Raw genomic sequence first — 12,572 nt, 5'->3', positions numbered from 1 at the left:
TGCGTACCCAGCAGTTTCCCTTTATTTTTGCCAAAGAAGCTGGGATGAATCAGGATTGGACTTTAATAGCATTGCTTTCCCTCTGCCCACGGTTAGTCCAAAAGTAGGCACGTGACTCAGTTCTTGTCATTGGAATGGGGAGAAGGCTGCTGGGGCTGGAGTGATTTCTAGGATATTGACAAGAGTAAGGAAATATCCCCGTTTTCTGATGTCACTCTCTTTGTTTCCTGCTTTACACATTGAAATACGAGAATGTGGCCACCATTTGGGGACTATGATGCATTATGACATTATGGTGCAATACTGTAGAAAGCCAGCAACTTCGGATGGCCAAGGAGGAGGATGGGAAGAACCTAGGTCCTGCATGACAACATTGGACAGTCAAACCAGCATTAGAACTGCCCACCTTTGGACTTATGGCTAAGTAAACAGCTGGTGTCTTTCAATTTAAGTCTGTGTTGGTAAGGTTTTCTGCATCTTACAGCAAAATACATCCCACCTGTTACAAAAAGTGTGAGGGATTCCAGCCAAAATGGGGCTTAAAAAAATCAAGCATTTGTGAGCACTTTCAGTTCACTAATATCTGAACGATATTTCAAAGATACTGTAATATTTATTGAGTAATTACTGTGTATATTTTTTAGGCTCTGGGGATAAAACAGTAAGCAGTTAGCCAAAAGAGCTTGTATTCTAGCAGGAGAGACAGATATTAAGCAACCAATTACATGTTTATATTATAAAATAATGGTTATGCTTAAAACTAATAAGAAGGAAACATCAGGAATTAGAAAGGGTATATAGTAATTATATAAATAATAAAATATTACAAAATATATAACTAAATAACTGAATGAAATTACAAAAACAAACACTCTCCAAGTAAATGAGAATGAAATGTATAGTTTTTACTGACATTCCCAGAGGTCGAGAGAAACAGTAAATTGGAGTAGGTTAGTCCAGGAGAGTTGTCTGAAGGAAATTAATATTGTATCAGGTTTTGAAGGAAGTGGCGAAGGGACAGGCTAGATGGGGCAGAAGAGAGCACTCTAGATGTAAGGAACAGGAAGAGCAAAGGAAGAAAGCAGGAATGAAGTAAGAGTGAATGAGGGAAATATCAGAATCACTTGATTTTTAAATTCCCTGTAGCAACAGCATTCTAGGGGCATCTCTCAGAGAAAAAGACAGAAAGATGCCAGAATTCTCAAAGCAAGATTATTTAAAGGTATAAAAATAATATAGGAGAAAAATACAGAAGACAAAGTAGGAGTACAAGAGTGCGTTTGAAATTAAGGCGTCATTCAAAATAATGAATAATTTATAATGTGGGCGTCAAAAAAGTTGTCATAAGAAGTAATTATGGATTTAAGGGCATCAAGAAGGAGGGATTCAAACTTTCACAAATAGAAATAGAAGGAAACATGAGGAGTGGCAAAAAATGAAGACAGGTAGAAAAACAGTTTTTGTTTGTGGTTATTTTTCCATGGTAGCTGTTATTGACATGCATTATGTAGAAATGAATGGAATTTGATTGAAAAGAAAAATCTCAATAGAACAGTAATACATAAAGATAGTCTTTTTGGTAAATAGTGTAATTTAAAATGTTTTCACTAGAATGCCTTTTTGTACCTTGCTGTAGGAAAATCTTTTCAACAAAAAAAACTGTAAGTAATAATAAGTTACAGATTAGCAAAGCATTTTGGAAATAAAAAAAAACCCATAGATGTGCCAAATGTAATAGTAGAGCAACAATAATAAATATTTGTAATAAAAATCAGAACTTGTTAGGCATTATGTGGTTTCTGGTCAAATATGGTTGTACTAATTTTTCTAATGCTATTTTCTGTACAAATATAAGAATTTTTAAAATTAAGCTATGGTAGGTATATGAACACATCTTGATATTACTGGAGGTAGGATTTACCACTCACTTTTTGTGACCCCAAGTGTAACCCTGAACAGACTTCTGTCTTAACACCAGTAGCACGATTGCACTGTCTTCTCCAGTGACTGGGGAAAGGGACAGTGCTTTGTTCATTTTTGTTTTACCAGCATTCAGCACATCGCCTAAAAACAATTGTGGGAATTCATAAAATGTTTGTAAATAAATGAGCAATTGAGTGGACTATAATGTTGTTGCTTCTAAAAACCCTGGGTTTTGAACACAGAGAAGATGAGAATAAAAGGAAAGGAATAAGGATTTTCCCCAAATCAAGGTGAGGTTGATGTAAGTGTCCTCCAAAGTTGGTCTAATCTCCAAAGAAGTTTGTATCTCAAAAACAGTAAGTCTGCAACAGGCAAGGTCAATGGCAGTTTGTAGACCTGGAATTTAGGAGTGCCAGGAAAGATCTGAAAAATCATGTCTTCTATCAACTGACTGTTGTCTGAAATTCTGCACTTAGGTTTTAGTCTTTTGATGTAAAAGTTACTTTTTTCCAATTAAAATGTAAGTAGGAGATATACAGTTAAATTGCACCATCAGTCTGTCAACTTTGGGGCATGCAACTGTGCTTACCTGGATGAAAAAGAAAATGAAGAAAGTAAAATAGAAGAAAATAGTTTAAATTGGGGGGTAAGTCATGGCATGAGTATGTGCCCAGAGCGAGTATAAGGAGGCCATGGAAATCCACTGTATTTTTGTCATACACTTATTAATTTGTTTCAATAAGGTTAATCACTCCACATGGTGTAACATGAAAAATAACAGCCTTTACAATTACTAGATTCTTAAACTTACTTCAAATACTTTTTAATTTTTATGAGATTATAAGAATTTTTTAAACTTTGAAGCTGCATCCCTTGTCTGATTCCCTCCATTTCTCTTCTTTTTCTCACATTATTGTGTTCAGCAATGGTTTGGAGGCATCTTGGGGAAGACAGCAGAGTTATGGTGTAAGGACCATCCAACTCTTCTCAGCAGCCATCCAGTTATCTTGTCAAGGGAAGTTACTCATCTTGCTCTCTAGAATTATCTCCTCAAAAATTAGTTTCCTGCTTTTCACAGAACAGTATACCATCTTTTACTATTATCCTAATTAATGCTTCTCACACAGCCTTACAAAATATTAGTCACTTAATGAATTATTAACCACATTCATTGGGCTGCACTAGTTGAAAAAATGTCTTGTTTGCTTAGTCAAAGCGCTCTGTGCAATGGCGTTGGTGGTGAAATTGATCAGATCTACATTTGAATGAGAGAAGCTGAGGGAGACATTTCAGAAATAGCCTTTTTATTTCCTTGGTGTACCAGGTAGTCAAGGAAAGTTAAAATATTTTTTTATACTTTGTCTTAATTACATTCTTTTGGGGACTGGTCTCTGGTGTTTATTAGGTTTTTAATAAAGATTTTGGCCATTTTCCATGCAAACTAATGTTTCCAATGAAAAGATACAGCATTGCATGTAAATTACATAAGAAATATTAATCTGTCAATGTAATTAAATTATGTAAGCAACAATTCGTTTCAAAGCTGGAATGGATTAAGTCAGTTCTATACTGCACACTGACAAAGTGAAAGGAACTAAAATGGACAAATTGTGGTGCTGTAAGGTTATGATTCTTAAGATTTTTATATTAAAGTTGCAAAGTTTCAAAGTGCTCAGTGCTGCTCTTTACATTAGGGCTGTGGACTCTCTTAAGCCTGAGGGTTCTGTCTGGATATGTGATTGATAGGGTGGAGGCTGGGCTGAGGCTTAGTAAGACATTTAACCATGCCTTGTATAATACTCCTTAAATGTTGGCTCTCACAAACATAGAAATAGCGAACATTAACTAGCTGTCTGTTTCGATATCTACCATTTACCTGTCAACTTAAAATCATGAAATCTATAAATTTGGAGAGGAAAGCTTTATTTCTTACCAAGAGTTGCAGCCAGCAGGGTGGCCATCCTAACTGGCTGGGAAGTGTAACCTCAGGCAGAGACCAAAAACAAGTTATTCAAGGGAGGATGAGATAGGAATTTATGCTGAATGGATTGGCCAAGTATATTTATTTAACAGATTGTAGGAGGAGCTATACATATCCATGAAGAGGGGGTATGTACATGAATAGTAAGCAAACATGGATGTTACATGCATCCCTTGTTCACTTTGGGGTGCAGACTTCACATTTAAATGCAGTCCAATTAAGCCCTATATGTCAAAAGGTGAAGCAGGGACATGAAGGCACTCAGTGCTCAGCCTCTGTAAACCAGACAGAACCGGAAGATGGTCAGTGGTCTCTTATCAGGAGAAAGTTACTGAAATCAGTCTTTTAACCAATCAAAGCTATAGCTGTGGCTTGTGGAACAGAGGGGTCAGTTAGTCAGCATCTGGTGCTCAGTGAGCTACGATTGTTTCAATACTGCTTATCTTGAGGCCAGTGCTTGTTTAGCTGCTAGAGAATAAGAAAAACCTGTGGCAGTTAGAGCATAGTTTATTCTATAAGGGTAGGGGTACGTGACTTCAGCTTTTTCTGGCATGGCCTTAGGTCTCATTTATTATTTGGTACTTTATTGCCACAAGGAGTCTGTTCCATTAGTCTTATGATCTCTATTTTAACGTATCTATTTTGTTTTTTTCCTCCACTTGATTCCAGAAGGACTAAAGTACATTTCATAAATACATACAAGATAAACTTAAATAAAAATAAGAAAACCTTAAATAAAAATGATCTGTATTAATACATTTCCAGTTTTAAGGGTCAAATAGATTGTTTCAACAAACCTTAACATTATTTAAAATAAGTTTTTTTCAGAAACTGTGTTGCACATTGGTGTACATCTCTTTAAATAGATTTCACTGTGGCATTCACACTTTGTCTTGCTCTGTGTGTGTTAGGGTTGGGGTAGGGGGAGCATTATTAATGCCTACATCCTTCCCAAGTCTCATCAATGAATAGTCTGGGGGAAGGAGGGTTGGGAATGTGTATATTGAACAAAATCCTCTAAGTGATTCTGACTTGCCTCTGGGTTGAAAATCAATTTAACAATACTATGTGTTTTCTGAAGTAAAGGTCACACTTAAAGTAACTGGTGATCTTGGAAATTTTTACCGAGGATGCTGACTAATAAGATGGCCTACCCCAAATCCAGAATTTAACTTAAATTCCACCTCCGCTTGTTTTCCTTAAACTAATCTCTCACCATATTTTCCAAAAACGTTATACCTTTCTTCTCATATGTACTGCAATTTGTCTTGCATTATATTTATCTTTGTCATTTCAGCTAGTATATGGACTCATGGATGTCTGGTGGGGAGGAGGGTGGAGAATCTATAAGTTTTTTCATCTTTCTAATCTTTATTATGCTTTAGTCAATAGTATATATTCAATAAATGTTGAATGAATTGGATTAAATATAAAACATTAAATGTTATGAAAAGTATGCTTAATTTTCAAATTACCAAATTATTTTATTCTCTCTATTGAAGGGAAGTCCATGGTGTTTTTCAACTTTGAACTGAAACTCTAAACTATATGAAATCATAACAATGTGAAATTTTAAACAGTATTATTCTTCATAAAACAGTAACATAGGCTTTAATTCACAGGAACTGCAATGGGGTCTCATCCTTTAAGCAATCATTTTTAATGTTCTAACCAAATCCTTATACTAAAACACAAACAACTGCTGAATGTGATAAAGTAATGGAAAATATAGAAAAACTCCCATTTTGTCCATCTCATTGTGTGTGAAATCATTCTTAAAAAGAATCACTTCCACTTCTATTTGAATCAAAAATAGCCAATAAGGCAATTCTAACTGGTTTAAAAAAAAAAAACCAACAAGAATAAAACAAATCACCAAGGCAAACGAGTTTTAAAAGGTATGAGTCATCAAGGTTAAAAAAAATTAGAAAAATATATAAGAACTTACACATGTCCTTGATATAGTTTTGTCTTGTGTCCCATTAAAATTTCAGTAGCTTTTCTTGTCGCTTAGAAATCAAGGACATCTGATTGGCAGGACTTTGACAAGCTGTCTAAGGAAACTTTATGATGTTTTCAGTCCCCATATTAAAGACCCTCTTTTACATTCCAGCTGAGGGCTGGTATAGGCAGGATAGGAAAGCTTACAGATGGTGGGAGGCACAGAACCTTCATAGGGGTTGAGGCAAGAATATCCAGATGACAGAAGACAGGAGAGAGAATAAAAGATGCCAGCCTCCTCATTGTGAGTTCACAGTAGCTGCCTTGGTTGGGAGCTTTTGGCATGGTTCTCATGAATTACACAATCTAATCTACTTCTGTACAGAAGATTTTATAGGCGCAGTTGAGTGTGCTAAAATGGCATTACTACCTACTCAGAACATGATGCTTCTGTGTGCCCATATGCCCAACTTATTTTCAAATGTATTTGAGAAAAATAGAAAATAGGCATTCTTAGTACTAGAGACATACAATAAAAATGAGCATGACTCTATCCATTTGTAGGTTTCTTGGGAGGTTTATCAGGCTCTAGGGGACCCATGTTTATAGCACATGAGTTCTCTGCTCATAGATCGTTGATGTGGTCATTGGCACACGGTGCCTAGCTCGTGAGCCAGTAAGATTTGTTTCCTCCTAGGAATTTAGAACTGGAGTCCAGAGGGTGGGGCTGGGCATTTGAACTAGGAAGTAAGGAAAGCCACACTGGGAAAGCCTTTGATGGGCTCTGTGTACAACAAGCAGAAATGCCAATCTACAGAGAAATGTCAAAGAATAAAGTTGATTCTTAGAGAAGTAGTGATGGCTCACTTAGTTCCTGAGAGCTTTCCTACTCATGAGGAGATCCAATTGCATTTTCTACCATTGGCATTGAGATCCCCGCCTCCACCCCAACATTACAGTAAATTTTCCTTTAAGTTAGTATCAGTGGTTTTCTGGTTTTCTATTACAACCAGAAGGTTCCTGAAAAAGACAAAATTATCCTGTTAGAACATGTTCTCTTATATCTCTGTTAGGAGTACATTGGAAATGGACAGCATTCTACTGTCAGTTTGTCAGCATTAATTATAAATTATGGCCCAATAATTTTTCAGAACCTAATTGCATATAGCTGATGACAGTGGCTTCTGGAGCTGCTTTATGATAGTGTTAGTTAGAGAGTCTTGCCAGATTCCCTGGAGGAGATAGTTTGTCCTTTCTGTAATGTTAGAAATAATGTCTCTCGTGCAGGTTTAATAACAAGATGCAGTGCAAAAGCTCCAGACACTAGCCAGGTCATGTGACATGAGGCCTGGGATCAGCTTATCTCACAGACCCAGACATAGAACCCCATGCCAGCCCCACAACAAGTGGACAATCCAGGAGGATTTGAGTATTTCCTGCAGCTATTCAACAAATACAGAGAGGTGGTTTACTTCAACTTAACTATTTATTGTTGTCCTTATGCAACAACAATTCTCCAGTTGTCATCTGGGGAAACTGAAAAGTAATATGAAATCATCTAGTTCCTCTTTAAGACAGTACTTGGGATCCTGTGAATGCAAAGATTTCCTTATTGTCCTACCTGCAGGGAGGGGCAGTCAGGGCTTCTGGATCATAGCCTCGGTCACATTTTAAAGCTTGACATAATGTCTAAAATAGCTGTATTTATGTTTTAAATTAACTTGAAAATGAAACTGCTAGACCATATAATTTACTTACTAAATTTGGACACTTTTGAGAGTAAAACGGGATGCTATTAATAATAAAATGAAAGCAGGCCTTGGAACTGACCCAGGCAAACTGGATGATAGTATTACCCCATTCTTAGGTTTTGCATTCTTGGTTTGTGAGTAACTCACATATTGGGAAGCCCAACAATTTTTGGCATGGTTTTTGACCAAATCAAATTTTAGCTGCCATTTTGGAGTATTGCCCATGATCCCACCACGAGTCACTAGCTATATAAATGAGCTTCTCTAGGGCTTCAGCTTCTTCACCTTTACAATTGAATGGATAACTCCAAATCCCTTTCAGCACTGAATAGTCTATAATCAATGACACATCTATCCAAGAGTTTTAGTTTTTGGAGAAATTTGTATTATTTTGATTCTTATTCAATACAAGATAGAGAATATGAATATCCATAAAAGAATATTGTGAATAAGTTTTGTACACATTATAAAATCATACTGGGCAGCATGGTGTAGCAACAAACACCTGGACTGGAATCTAGCCACTTATTTCCTCTGTGAATTTGCCAAGGTTTCCAAACCATCCTGGATGCCTAAACTGGAATACTTTCAACTGTAAAATGGGCATAAGAATAACTACTTTTTAGTAATGTTATGAGAATTAAGTGATATGAGAATTGTGTGAAGGTATCAAATATATACCACATAAATAGATGTATATGATCAATAAATACTAGTTCCTCTTCCTATTAGAAGGTTAGTGTCATTATTGAATATTTAGGTCATAAATGTGCACTGCACCTTCTTATAACTAAGAATATTGCCAATGAGTTTCTCTATTCCCAATATTGGCTTTTATTGACACAGAGAGCAATTACGTCAGATGGAAGCACATCCGTGATTATAGGCATCATCAAAGTCAAACACACCTGGACCCAAAAGCCCTCTTTCTTTTAGATATATGACATTGGGAGGTTACTTAGGCTCACAGAGTCTCTCTTCCCTCATCTGCAACAATGAATGAGATAATGTGTATAGATCACATGGCACAAGTCCTAGTGTATATTCAATAATATGCATTATTGTTACTCTTATTATTGTTAAGATAATATGGGAGAAGAGAAATTAAAAGTCTCCATTTAACAGGAGGTGAGAGATGTTTCCATAAGAAGAGCTTATAGTGCATGTAGACTTCAGAAGGGACTGTAAGTGAAGAATAATAGTTGAGAAAATAAACCCACGAGCATGTCATGGGTTTAGCATTATGCTAAACGGCAGCATTGTGCTATTCCCACTGAGAATAATGTCTTTCATGGCATTGTGGAACAATTATGGACTGGTCATGATACTATGACTCCTGAGAATTCTAACAGCTTCAGATTCACAGTAGGGCTGCAGATTTGTTTTACCCATCCAGGGCTCCTGACAGTGAAATCAAAGGCTTGGATTGATAAACTCTGCAAACAATGTGTATTAGTCTGTTTTCACACTGCTGATAAAGACATACCCGAAACTGGGCAATTTACAAAGGAAAGAAGTTTAATGGACCCACTGTTCCACTTGGCTGGGGAGGCCTCACAATCATGGTGGAAGGTGAAAGGCACGTCTCACAGGTGGCAGATGAGAAAAGTGAGAGCCAAGTAAAAGGGGTTTCCCCTTATAAAACCATCAGGTCTCATGAGACTTATTCACTACCATGAGAACAGTATGGGGGAAACCACCTCCGTGATTCAGTTATCTCCCACAGGGTCCCTCCCACAACATGAGGGAATTATGGGAACTATAATTCGAGATGAGATTTGGGCGGGGACACAGCCAAATCATATCACAATGTTAAGTTGCTCTTAATCATTTTATTGATGAAGTACTACTGGGTGATCAGTAATACAACAGTTTTACCTGAGCCTCACCTGTCTTGTAAATGTTATTTTGGAGAAAGCCACTGCTACAATTTGTTTATAAGAAGTCTAGCGTGGAGTATCGGTGATCACATTTAGAGAATTATAACTGTGATATTAATGAGGACTGACAATGTGGATGATGATGATCCAATTCATGTGCATCAGAAAAAAAATCACAACTTGATTTTTTTACCTGCTTTGTTTCAATTAACCCTAATTTTTAGAAAACAGACAAATGCATGACCCAGACAAGGGTCTTTGCTTAGTAAAGATTCGGAATTTTCTCATGCCGAGAGATCCTTTTCTGAGGCCTTTTCCAATTGAATCCAAAGTTTTCCATCCAATTCTTCCAGAGGAGAGGGGTCTATATTTAGTAGATTATTGTTGTTATTATTATTATTATTATTTTTCCAACTTCTAGTCTGTCCTTCATGTATTTGACAGCTGCTTAAAGTTTCTGGCTATAGCCCAGCTCTCCAGCTCCCTGACTGTGATGGGACCTGTCGGAAGCATGTGGGTGTTAAAATCCCAACTTGCCTCCATTCCTCAAGCCCTGGACTTAAATTGGGGGTCCTCTGGCCCTGTGGATAGCCTTAGCCTCACTACCTAATTTCCACTCCAGGTTTGAATTTCTTCTCTGTTTCTGTGTCTAGTGATTTCCCATTCTATCTTCCAATCCCAGCTTTAACGTAATTATATTTGCTATATTTTGTTCAATAATTACAAGTGTTTGGAATGTGGCCAAGGGCCCTTTCTCAGCAGTTTAGTCTCCAGATTTTGGTATAAATGAAGATTAGACTTCTCCTGATCGTCACATCTTTCAGAATGCCATGTCTTAATTTTTTTCTTGAACAGAATGAACAGAGGAAACCAGAGCCAGTATCTAAAATCTCAGAGTCCATCACTATATAGCAGAGCCCTGCAGGATCTAAAATCTCAGAGTCCATCACTGTATAGCAGTGCCAGGATCTAAAAATCTCAGAGTCCATTATATATTGTGATATAGTCCATCACAATATTTTGGGAAACCAAAACAGTCTCCTACCTTAAAATGCTTAGTATCTTGAATTAAAACCACCAACCTTAAACCCTGATGGCAGTGAAACTGCAAATTTTAAACTTTGCCAAGGAGCTGGGGTTCTTTGTTTTACTGGGAATAATCACAACGGCTCAGGTAGTATTTGTGGAGGGTTCACTTTTGAGTAGGAGTACAGGGGTCACCACAAGAAGTTCTGTCCACATCAACTCAACCCTTGAGGAACTTGGAGCGTGCATCAGGATGCAGATGTACGCTTGCCTTTACAGTGTCCAAGTCCCTATCAGTGAGCCACACTGTTCTCAGATCCTCAGGGTCCACAGTCTTTTAGCACGTTTTTTATTTGGTATCCTGAACTATAGGACTGGGTACCTTCATGGTAGCTTCAGTCAAGATGTGATTGGTGTAGAGGCATTCACTGACATGTGTGTAGGATTTTCCTGGATTTGCTTTCCCTTGCAGTTTTGGATGGCTGGTTCTCTGGTGCTCAGTGACGACACCAGGCAGTCAGAGTAAGGCTGTGCTCTGGCAGGGATGAGGCCTGGAGGAGCAGGGAAGTGCACAGACTCACAATATCTTTTTTTTTTTTTTTTTTCCTTTTTGGCATTTAAAAAGCATCAGATTACACTGTGAATAAATCCATATTGGAAGGTTATTTAAGTCATTAAGCACCAGTCTGCCAACCACATAAGCTGTACAGTAGCCTCTATCAGGCTGCTTAAAGGAAAGTGGGCTAAAGATTGATCCAGGATGCCAGGACTTGCATCCTAAAAGTCAGGCTTTCTGTTCTTCTGCCTTTACTACTGAGGGAAAGGAGTAGGGGAAACCACGGTAAAGAGTTTCACGAACCTCCACTCTCCCCCTCACATCAGCTCTCCGCACCAAAGAGGCAAGTTAGGAAACAACACAAGTGTCCGTCCATCAACAGACTAAATGGATGAACAGAATGTACTATATCCACACAGTCGAGTATCAGCCCTAGAGAGGAAGGCAATTCTGACACATGCTACAACATGGGTGAACCTTGAGGACATTATGCTATAGTGAAATAAACTCATCACAAACAAATACTGTATGATTCCACTTATATAAAATATCTAGAACAGGCAAATTCATAAATATAGAAAGTAGAAGTCACCAGGGACTAGGGGGAGAAGGGAATGTGGAATTGTTGTTGAATGGGTATAAGGATTCTGCTTGAGTTGATGAAAAAGATCAGGAGAGGGATGATGGTGATGGTTGCACAGCATTGTGAATGTATTTAATGCTGCTGAACTTAAAGCCACTTAAAGTGGCTTCTGTGTGTAAAACCACAATTCTTAAAAAGACAAGTTGAGGGGATTACCACTTCTGGAAAGATGGAGTGGATTCACTTTTCTCTATTTCTCACTGAGCACAGCTAAAACCCCTGGACATGCATGACATGAAGAACAAACAGAAGAGTCTAAAAGGTGGAGAGAAGAAAGTAAAGCCTCCAGGGACCTTGAGACCCAATAAATGACATAAATGTGAGTTTCCTCGGTTTTCTTTTTGCTTCATATAACCCAGACTGGATGCTGCAGAAGTTGCCTGCTTGGAAACACACCAATAATTGCAGGCAAAAAAAAAAAAAAAAAAAAAAAAAGCCCTGAGTAAAGGGCTTGACATTGAAGGTGCTGGTTTCATATTTGATGAGGGAGGGGAGGAGGTGGAGCTACAATAGGGTGACTCGATCTCTAGGCCTAGGGAGTAGCCCCCAGATCACTGTGGATGTAAACTTGCTGGAAGGATCTCAAAGACACCCATTGACTCCCCTAAATTTTTCCTTTATTCAGATTATGTAAAACTTTTGTTTTACTCTATTTAGGTTAAATAGTACATTTGTACACAAAACGTTGCCTCATTTCCAATCTTCACAAAAAATTTCAAAGACTGGTTTGATATAGTATGTAGCGAGGGACTCCTTGGTTATTGCAGCTTAATACAGTGTCTGCAGAAACTGAGCCAGCTCAGGTGATTCTATCCCAAGGAAGTATGGTTACTCAGGAGAAATTATACCCAGAACTGACATTATTCCAGCA

The sequence above is a fragment of the Pongo pygmaeus genome, chromosome 14 (genome assembly GCF_028885625.2).
Source record: "Pongo pygmaeus isolate AG05252 chromosome 14, NHGRI_mPonPyg2-v2.0_pri, whole genome shotgun sequence".
NCBI lineage: Eukaryota > Metazoa > Chordata > Mammalia > Primates > Hominidae > Pongo > Pongo pygmaeus.
The sequence above is the reverse complement of the archived record's forward strand: the minus strand, read 5'-3'. Positions refer to the sequence as shown.